Source organism: Heterocephalus glaber, unplaced genomic scaffold (genome assembly GCF_053883595.1).
Source record: "Heterocephalus glaber isolate CG9 unplaced genomic scaffold, H.glaber_assembly_v1.0 deba00001481, whole genome shotgun sequence".
Lineage (NCBI taxonomy): Eukaryota > Metazoa > Chordata > Mammalia > Rodentia > Bathyergidae > Heterocephalus > Heterocephalus glaber.
In genome coordinates, this window is record NW_028258317.1 from 7,877,029 (window position 1) to 7,896,161 (window position 19,133).

Below are 19,133 nucleotides of genomic sequence, written 5' to 3' on the forward strand. Positions count from 1 at the left end.
TACAAAGTAAAAAGATATTCATTTCCTTAGCAGCAGCTAATTTTATCATTATTATGGTTTACATATTGCATTCAAAACTGTCTTTTGAATCCTCCAGAGTGCTATGAAATTTAAGCAAAAAGGATGTAGCTAACAAAGAAAACAAGCTTGCAGATTTTAAATGTTTCTGAAAACTTCGATTTAGTTCTTGTCTAATCAGCGCAGTACCCACAGGATGACCAAGTTTAGTGGTTCTCCAACTAGGATGTGTATGAGCATCACCTGCAGAGCTAATACATCTCAGATTGCGAAGCTTTATCCTGAGAGTTTCTGATTTTAGTTGTTCTGAAGTTGGGCCAGCAATATGCTTTTCAAAAACTTCCTAGCTGATGCAGATACTTCTTGTCCAGAGACCCTTTAAGTTAAAAATCTATTTCCATCCCTTATTAGTGCAGCAAAATATTTGGTCTATTTGACACAAAATCTATTAGGACATATCTTTTCATTTGTGAAAAGGAGAACATAATGTCTAACAAAGGATTATTACAAGATTTAAATTAGACTAACATATATAAAAATACTTAACATAGTATTTGAAAAATGATAAATCATTTAAAATTTATTTCTACTTTTCCTCTGTAGTCATGGATATTCAGGTGTTTTCATAGCGTCCTTTTATTTCAGTAAATTTTAATGTTTTTCTTTATTTCATTTATTAGTGAATTCTCATGAAACCTTTTGAATATGAAGTATTGTAAATACTACAAAAAGTGTTACTCGACTCTTTGGCAGGTATAGTAAACAAAACAATTTGTACTATCTTAAATATGTTTTAAAAGATTGACACAAATTTGAAAAATCAAGCTTACTCAGAGATTTTAGACCTGGAATGAAAGCTAATTGTAGGGCCAGGGATTTAGCTCAGTGGTTCCTTCATCTGCCTCACAAGCGCAAGGACCCGAGTTCAGTCTCTGGTACCAAAAAAAAAAAAAAGGTAATTGTAGACTATTACTTCATTACAAACTGTTTCTTTCATTTTTCATAACCACCTGTGAAAATATAAATTATTTTTCTTTCAAATATTCTAAACATTATTTTCAGTTTCATTATGTTATTACCTGAAAGAAATTTCTACAATAAGAAAAGGTTTTCAAAACTACTAATGAATAATCACAGAAGAGAGTTTTACTTAGAACTTTACACAAAGCTATATTTTCAAACTGTTATTTTTAAAATATATAAAGCAAATTTATTTGGAATAGGAAAAAATATTCACCAAAAATTTCTATTCACTGATAATGTATGGTTTATGTATTTATTGATATTGTTTGATGTGTGTACAGATTCTAAGATGATGGAAATGAGACATAAATACTTTTTTGTATGTCTGGGGAAAATTAAAATAGTCAATTTCAAAAAGTCAGATTTATCAGGGAATTATAAGAATATGCATTATATATTCATATATATTCATTGAATTAATACTTCGGATACATCCTGATAAACCTGTCATAAATTAGAATATCATAGCTCTAAAATCCACTTAATATACCTATCTTACTGAACATTATGGCTTAATAAAATAGTCTACTCTACAATGTTGACTGCTTAAACTCTTGATCACGTGCCTGACTGAGAGTTGCAGTTTGCTAGTGATGCTCAGTTTTGCAAAAGAGCATCTTACAACATATTGCTGGCCTAGTAATAGATCAAAATTTCCATTTGGAAATATGGTTTCTAGTCAGCTTGTACTGCATTCTCACCACAAAAAAGTTCTAAGATCATAAGTCAAAGCAATGTGTGCTGGGGGCCATCTCTGTAATCTGTGTGTATGTATATCAATATACAAATGTGACTTTTCAGATTTATGTCAGTCTTGAAAAATAACCTTAAGGCTTTTAAGATATCTATTTTTACTACATTAATTTATTTCAAAAACTGGTCACCTATAGAGGCAAGAATTTAATATCATCAAGAAACCTTATGACTACTGTTTGCTCTCACTCTTAAAATTATTAATTTTGACTATTTTGTTTTCTTGGTTTCTTAAGTGTTAAAGTAACTTCCTGAATGTTTATACATAGTATACTTTTTAATGCCTATATATACCTGAGAATTTTATTTATTGGTATAACTTGTATATACAAGTTCATTTGGCTCTGTTAAGGGTTCATTGGTTAAAAAATCTTTGCATTTTTAGCTTCATAGAAAAATATTTATTGTATTTTGGGTCTGAGTATTGTCATGGAGATGTTTCAAGATACATATACATTTCTCTCTGGATAATCTTCTTTCTACATAAATACATACATTCACACATATTTATATTTATGTATAATCTGCTTAAATAAAATACATATTAAGTATAGCTGTGTATAGATTAATTTAGCCATGGGCTTAGTTATGGATGCTTGTCTTTCTTGAGATAGTATATTACTTTACTACATTTTCTATTGAAAATAGAAAGTAAGGAAATAAGAAAAAAAGGAAATAGGAAGAATAAGAAAAAATGAGAAAAATGAGAAGAAATACATAATTAACCTTAAATGTTCTCTGAGTCTTGGGTTCCTTAAGTGATGTCAAAGATAGGGTAATAATAAAGGGAATTTTGTGCTCCTGAAAAGATGACCATTGCATGAATCATGAGATTCAAGATGTAATTGGTCCAAGGCAGACTTGAAGTTGGTCAAACCTGAGTTGTCTTTCTCAACTGAGTACAGTTATGTAATCATTTGCAAGCACAGAAATTGGTTTTAATTGTTGAATTATCTTATTGAAGATGGTTATATTATTGTGAATCTTTTAGATCTATCTTCCCTGAACTCAGTGTTGCTCCTTTGTAAGATATCACCCATCAATCTTGCAATAACTGTTTCACAATTTTATTCTCCACTTGTGCATGCTATTTTAGCTAACTCAAACACATTATTATTTTTTTATATTTTTAAAAATTATGCTAACCTGTTTCTAGTCTGACCTACAGCACAGTGTAGTGCACCTTTTATTTTCTAAATGTTTAGCTATTATCAGTTGTTATGCTATAAACATAGGTATTTATGTATCATTGTGGTATGATGACTTTAATTCTTTTGGGAAGATGCCTAGAAGGGGAATAGCTGGGTCAAAAGGAACCTCTAGTTTTAGTTTTTTGAGGAATCTTGGAAATAGTCCATATGCTCATCAACAGATGAATGAATAAAGAAAATAAAGTATTTATATACAATGCAGTATCACTGTGCCAGAAAGAAGGCTAAACTTGAGGCATTTAGGTAAATGGATGTACCATGAAACTACAATCTAATATAAAATAAATCAGATATACAAGATTAAGTGACATTGTTTATCTTGTATGAGAAACACAAAGTATAGATAAGAAGCATAATATAGGATAGATATTAGGAAGTAAGAGGAACTTTTTCAAATGGGAATGGAAACAGGTGGCAGAGGGGAGGAAAGGAAGAGAAAGGGGATTTAAAGAAAAAAGGAATTGAAGGAAAAAATAGAAATAGAGCTTATGCAAATGGGGATGAGAAGAAGGATTGAAAGGACAGGAGGAGAAGGGGACCTAAAAAGATTAAAATGTGCATGCAAATGTACAAATTTCTCATGATGAATTTGATCGTTATGTTCATTATGTTCTGTAAACATGTACTAATTAAAAATTAGAGAATGTTAAGTGTCTGGTTTATTTCATTTAACATGATGGTGTCAAGGTGTACCCATTTTACTAAAAAGGACTCAAGTTTATCATTCTTTGTGGCAGAGTAGTACTCTATTGTTCATCATTACCACATTTTATTTATCCATTCATCTGTTAACTGTTTTCAAGATTTAGCTATTATGAATTGTGCTGAAGGACCCTAGTTAGGAAGACAAACTCCATATTGCTGCTTGAGCCACCTGCCTGTCCTTTAGATGAACTCAGAAAGAGGAAGCTTAGAAACCTCCTCCCCTTAAAAGGTCCCTTTAGGAATAACAATTAATCAACTATTGTTTTACAAATGTTCTAACAGCAGGACGTTCCACTTCTGTACCTTTTGCTTGCTTTGCTAGTTCTATCCCATAGGAGGGCCTAGAAACTGTTGGCCTCAAAGGTGTATAAAACATGTTTGTCTCCCCCCAGTCGGGGCTCCAGTCTGATGCTCGGCTCGGGTCCTGGCTGGTAATAAACTCCTGTGTGGATTTAATATAGATCTCTGGTTGGTTCTTTCTCGCTGGGTAAAACAGTGCTGCTATAAACATAGGTGTAATGTATCACTGTAGTAATATCACATCATTTGTCTTATATAAGGAACTCAAAGTATAAGTAATTTAAAAAGCAAAATAAATGATAAAATAAAATGATAGATATTTGGTAAGTGGGAAAGGGATCGTGAGATAAAGGGAGAAGGAGAGAGTGGAGGGAAAAGAAATTTCAAAATTAAGATACATTATGTACATGTACCTATTCCCATGATTGTAATTGATACATGCACTAGTCAGTGCTTAAAGAAGCAGATTTAATGCGAGATTATATATTTAAAAAGATTTACAAAATAGGATTAGAATGACTATCTGCTGTCAGGTATGGAAGAGTGCAAAGGGCTGTCTGGGGACTGGAGATCCAAAGGATCCAGTCAAAGGTCAGCAGCCCACAGCTGATTGTAGTGTCCCATGGTGAGCTGTTTCAGGAGGCCAAAGGGTCTGCGATGGAAGGCCGAAGAGTACATGTCGGAAGCCAAGAGATGATGTTCAAGGTGAAGGTCAGAGACTGGTGCTCCTCTGAAGAAACAGAGGAGACTTCATTCTTCATTTTCCTTTTATTCCATGACAAGCCTATTGGTTGGTGTCACTCACACATGGGGTGGGCCTTCTGTTTTTAGTAAATCCTTTCAGCCACACTCAGAACTATGCTGATCCAATTAGTCGATCATTTCTTATTCAAGTTGACACAAGCAGTGAACTATCACAGTATGTATTCTGCAAATATGTATTAATAAAAGTAAATAAATAAACCTAAAATATAAATAAATTATAGAAAGTTAATAGGATTTAAGGAGGTTTATTCTAAATTCATGATAAAAATGTTTTAGGGTTGGGTTTTTTATTGGTTTTTTTTTGGTACCAGAGGATTGAACTCAGGACCTTGTGCTTGGAGAAGCAGGCAGCAGAACCACTGAGCTAAATCTCCGGCCCTAGGGTTGGTTTTTTATGACTGGTTGCTCTACACTTCCATCTGCATTATGTCTAGACACTGTTAAGAGTTTCTAGAATATGATTGTGTTGTTTCTAATTTTTCCTTAACTTTAATGCTCCATTTGTTAGTTCAGTGTGGAAATGTGTATATAGAAGATGAATGCTTGCATCTATGTACATGATTATCTTTCCTTGAAATCTCATCTAGTTTCTTCAGTTGTCCACAGTCAGTGTTATTTGAATTTTAGACTATTTTCCTAGTACTATAGTTTGCTATTTTTTTTTTTTTTACAAAATTATACTTTCCTGAACTTTAGAGTACAGATCAAAATTTTCCTAAAATGCACCCTTACTCCTGAGATAATCTCTTTCTTTACTCCAATAGTACAATGACTGGTTTAAATCTTTCGTAATAGAAATTGTTCTCATAGGCCCATGTTTTATTATTGTTGCAGTTTTTGTATTCATTCTTAGATTGCATAACAATTAGATTTCTTTATTTATGCTGATAAACTGTATGGGTGATGTTTTTGTGATCTTTTTCACTCTATATCTTTTTGCCATTCGAAGAGTGGTAAAGTTGAACATCTACAACTACTACCCGAGAATCTGGTATTTTTTATCTAGTTTTGTCTTTTTGAAATAAAAAAGGCTATTCTGATTCTATTACCCAGCTTTCTATCTACATGTAAAATATATTTCTACACTATTACAGAAGTTCTATGGGAATAATTTTTAAAACTAAGTTTGTCTCAAACAGAAATATAATGCAAGCTACAAAAATAAGCTATATATGTAATTAAAAAGTCTTAGAAGCCATATTAAAAATTTAAAAAATTTATTTGTTTTTTTAAGTGTGGAGTTTTCACAATCTGTTGTGTTTTTCACACTTGGAACACATCTTACTTCAAAGTATCCCAATTTCAAGTGCTTAATTTAATTTTTTTTTTGTACCCGGGATTGAACTCAGGACCTTGCACTTGTGAGGCAGGTGGTGGAACCACTGAGCTAAATCCCTGGCCCTTAATTTCCTCTCTTGGCTAGTTGGTATCGTGTTGGATAGTGAAGTTTTAACCTCTTAATCAGTAAAATGATGTATAGAAGCTAAACTATATTTCTAATTTTCCTCAGAGATGTTTCAATTCCTTACTTTTTATTTTATTTTATTTATTTTTTTATTAATGTATAAATTTATTATCATTCACTAAACACATATATTTACAAAAATTAAAATTATTCAAAGAAAAACAATGCAAGGGAAAAAACCTATAATAATATTCATATATAATAGAACTCAACCAAAGCAAAACTGAAAAGTACTTAAATATTTTTCCATATAATTAAAAAAATACTCAAGCATTAACAAGACATCAGAAGATGTGAATTGCTTTAGAAAGATTTTCAAAACTAACATTGGACAAGTAGTGGTCTGGAGAAAAAAATTCTAATTAACTAGTAGACTCCACATAGGCCAAATTTTTTTAAATTTAAATTTCTTTCTTTTTTAAAGAAAATTCCTTATTGGTACATTTTATGTATACAATACATTTACATTTATTATTGAATGCTTGGACCTGTACATGATGCATCTTGGTTCTTATTTTTTCCCCATAACCTGTGCATCCTTCACCCCCTCCACCTTTCCCTATTTACATAGATTTCATTTCCATTTTTTTTCTTTTCTCATAATTTTTCCTTTCCCTTCTTTCCTTTCCCCTTTCCCTCCCACCACCCCTACACCTTTGGACCTTTTAATATTTAAAATTATCAGTTATTCATTTTAATCATTTTAATCCTTATTTACACTTTCTGTTTCTCACACTAGAGAAACTATTTGGTATTTACACATGTGTGTCCTATTTATTTCACTTAAGAGGATGGCCTCAATATGCATCCATATAACTATAAATGTCTCTAATTTCTTCTTCTTTATGGCTGAGTAGTATTCCATTTTATAAAAAAACCACATCTTCTTTATCCAGTTTTCAGTTGATGGGCACTTAGGCTGTTTCCAAGATTTAGCTATTACAAACTGTGTCGCTATAAACATGGCTGCACATATAACAGAGTGGTATGATTCTTTTAATTCTTTGGGGAAGATATCCAGTAGAGGAATAGCTCGGTCAAATGGGACCTCTAGCCCTAGTTCTTTGAGGTAGCTCCATACTGATTTCCACAGTGGTTGCACCAGTCTGCACACCCACCAACAAGGGAGAAGGATTCCTTTCTCTCCACACCCCTGCCAGCATTTGTTATTGGTTGATTTCTTGATAGCCACCATTCTTTCTGGAGTGAGGTGGAATCTTAGTGTTATTTTCATCTGCATTTCTCAAATGACCAGTGATGTTGAACATTTTTTCATATATTTATTTGCTGCTTTTACTTCTTTGTCTGAGAAATGTCTGTTCATTTTGGATGTCCATTTTTGAATTGAGTCTTTGAATTTTGGGGGTCTGATTTTTTTCAATTCTTTATATATTATAGATAGTAGACCTTTGTTTGAGGAACAGCTGCTAAAATTTTTTCCCACATTGTAGGTTGGCTCTAAGCTCTGTTGGTGGTTTCTCTTGCAGTGCAGAAGATTTTTAATGAGATGAGATCCCAGTTGTTGATTCTTTCTGTTCCTGAGCTACCGAGGTTTTGTTCATAAACTCTTTTCCTATGCTAATGTTTTCAAGAGTTCTACCTAACTTATCTTCTAGCAAGTTTAGTGTTTCTGTCTTAATATTTACATATTTAATCTACTTTGATCTTAGTTTAGTGCATGGTGATAGGTATGGGTCTAGTTTTAATCTTTAGCAGGTTGAAATCCAGTTTTTCCAGCACCATTTATTAAATAGGCTATCTTTCCTCCAATGAGGGTGGTTGGCTCCTTTGTCAAAGATGAGGTGGCTGAGTATGTCTGAAGTTATTTCTGCATTTTCTAATCTATTCCACTGATCCTCAGGTCTGTTTCTTTGCCAGTACCATGCTGTTTTTATCACAGTTGCTTTGTAGTATAGTTTCAAGTTGGAGATTGTGATACCCCGAGCCATGTCTCTGTTGCCCAGAATTCCTTTTGCTATTCTGGGTCTCTTCTTGTTCCAAATGAATTTTTGGATTGTTTTCTCTAGTTTTGTGAAGTGTATTGTTGGAATTTCAATTGGCATTGCATTTAATCTATGTAGTAGTTTTGAAAGTATGGCCATTTTCACTATATTGGTTCTTCCTACTGAGGAACAAGGGTTGTCTTTCCATTTTCTTATATCCTCCTCGATCTCTTTCTTCAGAGTGCTATAGTTTTCAGTGTAGAGGTCTTTTGCTTCCTTTGTGAGGTTGATTTCTAGATATTTCATTTTTTTGGATCCTATTGTAAAAGGAATTGGTTCCCTAATTTCTCTTTCAGTGAGTCTGCTATCTGTGTATAAGAAGGCTACTGTTTTTTGAGTGTTGACTTTATATTCAGCTACTCTACTGAGTCTGTCAATTAGGTCTAGATGTCTTTTGGCCAAGTGTTTTGGGTCTTCTATGTAAAGTATCATACCATCAGCAAATAATGACAGTTTAACTTCTTCCTTTCCTATCTTTATTCCTTTTATTTCTTTCTCTTTTCTAATTGGTGTGGCTAATGTTTCCAGAAGTATATTGAACAGGAGTGGTGGTAGTTAACAACGTTGTCTTGTTCCTGATTTTAGCATGAAAGTTTTCAGTTTTTGACCATTTAGTATGATATTGGCCGTTGTGTTTTCATAGATAGCCTTAATCAGGTTGAGGTAAAGACCTTCTATTCCAATTTTCTGTAGGGTTTTTATCATGAATGGGTGTTGGATTTTGTCAAATGCCTTTTCTGCATCTATTGAGATGATCATATGGCTTTTGTCCTTGATTCTGTTAATATAGTGTATCACATTTATTGACTTATGAATGTTGAACCATCCTTGCATCTCTGGGCTAAATCCAACTTGGTCAGGGTGTATGATCTTCTTGATGACACTCTGTATTCTGTTTGCCAGTATCTTGTTGAGGATTTTTGCAACTATGTTCATTAGGGAGATTGGCTTGTAGTCCTCTTTTTGGATTGGGTCTTTCCCTGGTTTTGGAATCAAAGTAACACTTGCTTCCAGGAATGAATTTGAAAGCCTTGCTTCTCTTTCAATTTCCTTGATGAGTTTAAAGAGCAATGGCATTAGTTCTTCTTTAAATGTCTTGTAGAATTCAGCAGTGAAGCCATCAGGACCTGGGCTTTTCTTTGTTGGTAAATTTTTTATTACATTTTCAATTTCACTCATTGTAATTGTGGTGTTTAGAATTTCTATATCTTTTTCATTTAACTTTGGCAATTCATATGTATCTAGGAATCTGTCCATTTCTTCTGTGTTTTCCATTTTATAAGAGTATAGATTCTCGAAGTAGGTATTGATGATCCTCTGGATTTCTGCTGGGTCTGTTGTGACTTCACCTTTTTTGTTCTTAATTGCATGGATTTGAACCTTTTCTTTCCTTTTTTGATAAGGTTGGCTAAAGGTATATTGATTTTATTTATTCTTTCGAACAACCAACTCTTTGATTCATTAAGTTTTGTTTTGTTCTCTCAGTCTCCATTGCATTGATTTCTGCCCTGATCTTTATAATTTCCTGTCTTGTATGAGCTTTGGGTTTGTTTTGCCCTTTGTTTTTTTTAGGATCTTGAAGTTCTGCATTAGGTTATTTATCTAAGTTCTCTCTGTTTTCCTAATATGGGCATTCACTACTATGAATTTCCCATGTAGAACTGCTTTCATTGTGTCCCATAGATTCCTGTATGTTGTACTGGCATTGTCATTTATCTGTAGGAACTGTGTAATTTCTTCTTTAATTTCCTCTGTAATCCATTGATTTCTCAGTAGTTTATTCATTTTCCATGTGTTTGTGGGGTTTTGCAGTTTCTTATGTTATTGACCTGCAATTTTATTGCACTATGATCTGATAATATACAGGGGGGAACTTCAGTTCTTTTACATTTATTTAGACATGTCCTTTGAGCTAGCATGTGGTGTATTTTGAAGAATGACCCATGTGCAGCCAAAAATAATGTACATTCTGATTTTGTGGGGTGGAACACTCTGTAAACATCTATTAAGCACATTTGTTCAATAGCTTGGTTCAGTTCTAGAATTTCCTTGTTAACTTTTTTTCTAGATAAGCTGTCTATTTATAATATTAGGATAATGAAATCCCCCACTACAATTGTATTAGAGCTTATTTATTTATTTATTTATTTTTCCCCCCATTAAGTTTATTGGTGCATTTTAGGTATAAAACACAATTACATACATTGTTGGGAACTTGTACCATTACATGAGTATCTTGGTTCTTATTTTTTTCCCCTTCCTCTGCCCTCCCTTCACCCCTCCACCCTTCCCTATTTGCAAAGAACTTATTTCCATTTTTTTAAATCATATTTTTTCTTTTCTTTTCTTTCCTTTCCCCTACCACTCCCACTTCTCCTGCTCCTTTAGACCTTTACTTCCTATTGCACAATATCAATTATACATTTTTAAAATTACAATATCAAGATCTAGGAGACATTACTACAGATTTTGCAGAATTTAAAAGGATATAGAAAGCATATTACAAAAATCTGTTTTGAAATAAATTTGACAACTTCTAAGAAGTACCTTGGAAGACAAATTAATGAAACTACCTCTGGAGGAAATATAAAATTTGAATAGCACCTATTAAAGAAAGTATATTCCTAGCTTGAAAACCTACATATATGAAAACAACAGGCTCATATACATTTTAACTGATAAATTATATCAAATATTTAAAGCAGAAAAAAGAAGGAACACTTCTCCCCTCATTTTAGGAACTCAACATTGTACTAATCCTAAAACTGGATAAAGATAATAGAATAAAAAAGTATGAAGGTAGATAGAAATTTGTTTAACAAAACAAACTATTAGAAGTCAGATCTGGCAGTATATAGAAAGTGGTTTTATTATAGGGATGGCAGTGTTGGTTCAGCATTGGAAGATCCACCCCCAAAAGTCATCATTTTAACAGAGGAAAGGAAAAAGCCATATGATTCTGTCACTAGTTGGAAAAAAGTTTCAGACTAAATTCTACAGCTCTTCATCGTAAAGGCTATCAGGAGACTAGAAGTAGAAGAGAAACTTCTCAACAGATCAAAGACATGTACTCCATACTTCCAGTGAGAATGCCTTATATGAATGGAGAAGATACAATGCTTTCTCCCTAAGGTGGGGAAGAAGAACAGATACGCCTACTTTTCATCTGTCCATTAAACCTGGAAACATAGGCCTAAACCAAAATAGTCTGGCAAAAAAATGACACAATTAGGATAGGATTGGCAAGGTTGAAGCAAAATCTTTATATGCAAATGAAATGATCGTCTACCGAGAAAATACTAAGAAATCTCTAGGACCCACAAGAACTTGTATTTGAATTTAGGAGGATTAGAAAATCCAAGGTATATATAAAAATTTATGTCTATGTATACTTGGTATAAAGGAAGAATTGGATATTGAAATTTAAAGTTATGTAGGAGTACAAAGGACCTAGAAATATAAAAAGAAGAAGAAAAAAGAACAGTGTTGGAAGATGTTTAGTATCTAATTTTAAGACTTCCTATAAAGCTACAATAATCAAGGCAGTGTTGGTGTAAGTAAAGGCATATAGATCATTGGAATAAAACAGAGAATCTAGAAATAGAACCACACATATATGGTCCACTGAGTTTTCAAAGATTATTTAACATTAACATTTTATAGAATATAAACTCAATTGAAGAGCAGAGGAAAAGATAGTGTTTTCAGCAAATGGCACTTGAACACCTGGTATCTGTATATAAAAAATTAACCTGAACTCTTTATTTCCATACATAAAAATAACTTGAAAGGATCTACAAACCTAAACATGAAACACTAAAACTATAAAACTTTAAGAAGAAATTATAAGGGAAAATGTTCATGAATTTAGGGTAGGCAAGAACTTCCTAGGATACAAAAACCATGATGTATAAAAGAAAAAATGTGATAAATGAGATTCCATCAAAATGTAGAACTTTAAATGACATCATTAAAATGAAAAGTAGTCCTTAAACTGACCATATTTACAACACATATAAGCTATGACCAGAATAAATAAAGAACTCTTACAGCTCATTTATAGACAACCCAATTAAAAAGTAGACACAAGATGATAAACAGTGCAGCACAAGGAAAGGTGTGCAACACTGAATCAGAAAAATACTAATCAGTACAATAACAAGATTGAATTATACACTCATTAGGGAGATGAAGTTAAAAGTTTTAAAAATCTTGTCATGACTTTTTCTTTTTGTTGGATTCCCCCCTTTGTGTTTAATTTGTCACGCCCAGTGGATTCATTTTGCTGGGCTTCCTGGGGTTGCAATCCTCATTGTCTTTTCCTAGGATACTGTCTAAAATATTTCAGTGTGTTGGTTTGGTATTCATGAAGTTCCTAAGGCTCTCTTTATCATGAAAATATCTTATTTCTCCATCAATTTTGAAAGATAGTTTTGCAGGGTACATCAATATGGGTTGGAGGCTGTTTTCCTTTGGGGCTTGAAATACATCATTCCACACCCTTCTTGCCTTGTGGGTTTGTATTGAGAAATCTGCTGTGATTCTGATGGGTTTTCCTTTGTATGTGATCTGTTTCTTTTCTGTCACTGTAGAATTTTGTTCTTCTGTTGGGTTTCTGGAATCTTAACTATTATATGCCTATGTGTAGATATTTTTTGATCACAGCTACTTGCAGTCTCATATGCCTCACGTATCTGTATGTCAAGTCCTTTTCTCTGCCTGGGAAGTTTTCTGGCATCACTTCTGTGAACAATTTTTTTATGTCATCTGCACTCTCTCCTGTTTCTTCATTGACTCCAATCCATCTTATGTTATTTTTCCTTTCATTGTCTAGCAGCTGTTGCATTGCTTTCTTTTGATCCCTTACAATTTTAAAGACATTTTTCTTTTCCTGGTCACTAATTGCCATCTTATCTTCTATATCTAAAATTCTGCCTTCACATTAGTTCATTCTGCTGCATAGACTTTCAATGGAATTTTTAATCTCCTGGAAATCTGTTTGCATCTGTTTTATGGATTCCATTTGTTTCCTATATTGGGATTCCATCATGTTCCTTAGCTCCTCAATTTTTTTTATCCGTGTCTTCTCTAATTTTATTCATCATGTCTTGCACTGTGGGCACAATCTTTGCTGTTATGTGAGAAATTATTTCTGATTTCATTTTTTCCAGATCCTCTTTTTTTGCCAGTTCAGGGAGTCCATGTGTTTGAGTATCAGATTCTTCCATCTTGTTTCCCTTTGGACTTGCTCTAGGTGACCTGGAAGTCTTTTTTTTGAGGCTTGTTTACATTTCTTCTCATTTCTAATGTGGGGGGTGGGTGCTGCTGGTGTCTGGGCAGCTCACCTCCTCTTCCCTAGGAGCGGTGGAATCGTGGTGGGGGAGCCTCCTCCTGGGCACTGCTATTAGTGCTTATTTGATTTTGAGTGTGCATTAATATTTGTTTTGTATATTTAGAGGCATTCTTATTTTGTGCATATATATTTCGGTTTGGCATCTCTTCCTCTTGGATTGTTCCCTTCACTAGGATGTAGTGAGCATCTTTATCTCTCTTAATTAGTTTTGGTCTGAAATCTAATTTGTCTGCAAATAAGATTGTTACCCCAGCTTTTTCTGAGCTCCTGTAGCATGGAGAACTGTTTTCCATCCTTTTCCTTTCATTCTATGAATTTCTTTTTGCATTAGGTGTGTTTCTTGTATACAACATATTGCTGGATTTTGGTTCTTAATCCATCCTGTCAATCTATTTCTTTTGATTGGTGAATTGAGGCCATTAACATTGAGAGTTATAATTGATAGATATTGACTCTTCCTTGTCATGATGTTTTGCTGTTGTTGGCTCTTTTATTTCTTAATTTTTCCCCCTTTCCCTTTAGTTTCTTCCCTTGCCTGGTAGCTTCCCTGTGTTGGGCCTCATGGAGTTGTGACCTTCATTATATTTTTCTAGGATATTGCTTAGAGTTGTTTGGAGTGCTGGTTTGGTATTCATGAAATTTCTCAGGTGTTCTTTGTTGTGAAAGTATCTAATTTCCTCATCAATTTTGAAAGATAATTTTGCAGGATACAACAGTCTAGGTTGGAGGTTATTTTCTTTTAGGACTTGAAATACTTCACTCCAGGCTCTCCTTGACTTGAGAGTTTGTGTTGAGAAGTCTGCTGTGATTCTGATGGGCTTTCCTTTGCATGTGATTTGTTTCTTTTCTCTCACTGCTTGTAGTATTTTGTTCTTCTGTTGGGTTTCTGGGATCTTGATGATTATACATCTAGGTGTAGGTTTTTTTTGACCATGGCTAGTTGGAGTTCTACATGCCTCACTTATCTGTATGTCCTATTCTCTGCCACTGTCTGGGAAGTTTTCTACTATTACTTCTGTGAACAGTTTTTTATATCAATTGTACTTTCTCCTGTTTTTTCATGGACTCCTATCAGTCTTATGTTATTCTTCTTTGCATCATCTAGCAGCTTCTGGATTGATTTCTCATGGTGCCTTACTACTTTGAAGAGATCTCTCTTTTCATGGTCCTTAACTGTAATCCTGTCTTCTACATCTGATAGTCTATCTTCAGATTCCCTTAATCTGCTCTGTATGCTCTCAATGGAGTTTTTAATCTCCTGAATATCTGTTTGAGTCTGTTTCATGGATTCCATTTCTTTCTTATGTTGGGGGAATCATGATTTCCATTTCTTTCTTATGCAGGGTAATCATGGCATGTTTCTGAGCTCATCAATTTTTTATCTGTTTTTATTCTCTTGCCTCTAATCATATCTTTCACTCTGCTCACCATCTCCGTAGTTATCTGGGAAATTATTTTTGTTTTGAATTTTTCTAGGGCCTCATTCTTCTGTTTTGTTATTTCCTGTGCTATCAGTTTAGGGTGTCTAGCTTGTTGATTATCAGAATTTTCTACCTCAGTTCCCCCAGAATTTGTATTTTGTGGGGTAGAAGTCTGAGTTTGTGCCTTACTTGAATGTCTTCTCATTTTCATTTTTGGTACTGTCCTTGGTTTAGTTCCTGTGTTGATACTTTGAAGTTGTTTATTGTAAGTATCTTTGTTGATACATTTAGAAAACTTATGGAATGGTTGCTTCTCAGATGTGTCTTCCAGATAGGTGGTCTTTAGGTTTTGAGTCTCTAATGACTCTGAGACTATCTCATTTTCACTGTACCAGGAAGGACAACTGATTAGATCAATCACAGCACCTAAGTCCAAGTGATATAATCAGCAGCACAATAGGGTCAAGTACCTTTTAGAAAATGACAATTTGTGGTAGTTATTAATCTATCACCTTTAACTATGTGAATTAAATCAATATCAAGGACCAATCCAATGTATGTGTATAGTAAATAAACTCTTCAATATAGCAACTTTACCTTTTGGGATGGGGAATTACAAGGAGTTGGACAGGGAGGAATAGATAATTAGAAGGGTGGGGGGAAGGTTATCAGTGAGGCCAGAGGGTGCAGGCAAGAGAAGGAAAGAGAAGAAAAGAAAGATAAAGAAGAAATATGAATTAGAGGCAGAACAAGAACACAAAGGGAGATGAAGAATAATGTGGGACAGCAAGTGAGCGAGGCAGAGAGAAAGAAAGAAAAGAGAAAAGAAAGAAAAAAGAGAAAAATAAAAATTTTAAAAGAGTAACAAATAAGAAAAACAATTAAAAATAAGAGCAAAAAATAGTGGTAATTTTTAAAATAATAAATAAAAGATAAAAATGAAGGGCCTACTTCAGAGTATGTCTCTGCTGTAACAATAGACAATGTGGGCAGCAGTGTGCAGGTATGTTAATGAGTCCCAGTGAGCCAATCAGACTCATGAGATTCAGGCAGATTTCTGGCTGAAAGTCCCAAGTTGAGCTCCCTGACATCCTGCAGGGTTTAACTCTGCCAAGTTCTACTGCAGGATCCAGCTACCTTTCCCCTGAAGATAGTCCAGGTTCCAATGGGAAGTGATGATCCCTCCAACTTACCAAGCATGGTGGTTTGCTGTGCCTTTATTGCAGAGATTCTCTTCACTTTTCCAGTGGGGTTCAGTTTTCACCAGGGAGCCTGAGAGAGGCCCTCTCTCTGTTGTTCACTTCTGCAGCTCAGGACCATGGCCTTTATGCCCCCCTGTGCCTCTGTAGTGTGGATCCAAGTAGCGGTTCAGTCTCCTAGTTGCCTGATTTAAATTTTAATACAGTAATGTGACATGCGATGGAAATATAATCTGAGAAATATGTTATTAGGCAATTTCATCTGTGTGTATCTCAAAGTACCACACAGAGTGCCAACTTCTAAGTGCAAACTGAAAAGGTATACATCTATCATCTGTGATGGCCCCTTGATATTATCCAAATACGCAGTTAAACAGGAGATACATGAGGCTACCACTGGCATAGCAGCGCACTGTTTTACAGTAAATTCTTTTATGTAAGTAGGACTATGCTCTAAAGGATGAAAAGCACAGCATGTTATGATAAGTACCTAAAACAGTAACAGTCATTTATCACACTATTGAGTACTGTATACTATACATAATTGTATGTGCTTCTTCTGGAAACATACCCTTCTCTCCTATGATCTCGGTGACTCTTCCTTCCCAGCCCACTGATGAGCTCCAGCCTAGTCTCTATCTACATCTCTTCATATAGTTTTAAACACAATCTATATATGGATTCTTTCCAGATTTCAGCCTGTAACCTGATCTCTCTCCTCCCCTTCTGCCACCCCTACCCCTTTGAACAGTTTCTCACACCAGAGAAACTATCCGGTATTTACCCATGTGTGTCCTATTTATTTCACTTAAGAGGATGGCCTCAATATGCATCCATTTAGCTATAAATGTCTCTAGTTTCTCATTCTTTATGGCTGAGTAGTACTCCATTTTATAAAAAAACACATCTTCTTTATCCAGTCTCCAGTTGATGGGTACTTGGGTTGTTTCCAAGGTTTAGCTATTACAAACTGTGTCACTATAAACCACAAGTCATACAGAGTTATAAGCCACAAGTTATACAGAGTATCACTGGGGATGAAAATTTCAAAGTAATGCAAGAATCTTAAAGGAAAAGAATAAAAGCAGAAAAAAAGACCCCGGCTTCAGTGTGACACAGAACCGTCCTTCTGACAAGCACATGTCTGAGGAAGAGTGCCATGGTGAGTGGAGTCTAAATGACAGGGTCATCTTAGGCTTTTGTTGAAAGTGCTTGTTCTGCTTTAGAGCTCAGTCCCTGCTGTGATTAGTGAACATTTCTCTTCGGTTCTGGCAGATAATGAATCAATACACTCCCTTCCTAAGGCCATTGTATTGTATGTTTCCATTAATTGTTTTAGTGAATGGTTCAAAAGGAGAATGGGGGAAGGCAAACAGGAACTGACAGAAAACTACCACCTTGGCCTGAAAAGCTCTCCTGTAATTCTTGATAAATCAGAAAAATTATATTACAAATGAGAAGGTAGGTGACCTGTTTTGTATTTACTTCTATGTACTATCAAGCTCAATGACAGTGTGATGATGATCTTTGCCATCTTCCCCCTTCAAATTAAACAAATATTTAATCCCTTTGTTCAATTTGTAAATCAAATGCTAGGGAGCATTTTCTGGGTGGGCATATACTACTGTCTTCTAGTTTTTTCCTTTAAAAAATTTCAAGGAGGAGAGGCCTGGAGGACACCAAAATGAACAAGTTGAAATCATTGCAGAAGGATAAAGTTGGACAGTTTATGATCTTCACACAATCTAGTGAAAAAACTGCAGTAAGTTACCTTTCTCAAAATGACTGGAAGTTAGATGTTGCAACAGATAATTTTTTCCAAAATTCTGAACTGTGTATACAAGAGATTGTAAAAGGATCATTGGAGAGGAAGAAGTTAGAACAAGTGTACAATAGATACAAAGATCCTCAAGGTGAAAATAAAATTGGAATAGATGGTATACAGCAATTCTGTGATGACCTGGCACTTGATACAGCCAGCATTAGTGTTTTGATCATTGCATGGACGGTCAGAAAAGCAACACAGTGTGAGTTCTCCAAGCAGGAGTTCATAGATGGCATGGCAGAATTAGGTTGTGACAGCATAGAAAAGCTAAGGGCTCAAATACCCAAGATGCAACAAGAGTTGAAAGAACCAGGATGATTTAAGGATTTTTACCAGTTTACTTTTAATTTTGCAAAGAATCCAGGACAAAAAGGATTAGATCTTGAAATGGCCATTGCCCACTGGAACTTAGTACTTAATGGAAGATTTAAATTCTTAGAGTTATGGAATAAATTTTTGTTGGAACATCATAAATGATCAATACCAAAAGATACTTGGAATCTTCTTTTAGACTTCAGTACAATGATTGCAGATAACATGTCTAATTATGATGAAGGAGGAGTATGGCCTATTTTCATTGATGACTTTGTGGAATTTGCACACCCTCAAATTGCTGGACCAAAAAGTACAATAGTGTAGCACTAAAAGAACCTTCTAGAATGTACATAGTCTGTACAATAAATACACCAGAAAATTGCACTGTCAATTTCTGCTGGCTGGACTGAGCTGAAGATCAATCCTCACTATTCAGACTAAGGGTTGAGACAAAACTTTAAGGATACATTTTGGACCATATCATATTTCATTCTTCAAATGGTGGTTTGGGCTTGTCTTCTAGTATGGGCCACTTTAAACATTTATAATTCCAACGTTCTGGATTTCATCTTAATATCTGTGGACCACCCTAGTTTATTCTCCCATAAGTCTTAGAAGCTCTATGGTGATTATCTTGAGTTTTACATTCTTGCATAAAGCACAATGCTGTCTTCATCAGAAAACAGTTTGGGATAAGAATAGAAAAATTATGAGAAAGAAAAAAAAATGGAAACAAAGTCTATGTAAATAGGGAAGGGTGGTGGGGTTGAAGGGCGC

At 34.4% G+C, this 19,133-nt stretch overlaps 1 pseudogene; it reads left to right on the forward strand.

Annotated features, from left to right (window-relative positions):
- Nucleotides 1–17,900: 17,900 nt before the first annotated feature.
- LOC101722188 (DCN1-like protein 1 pseudogene) lies at nucleotides 17,901–18,862 on the forward strand (annotated as a pseudogene).
- The last annotated feature ends 271 nt before the right edge of the window (nucleotides 18,863–19,133 follow it).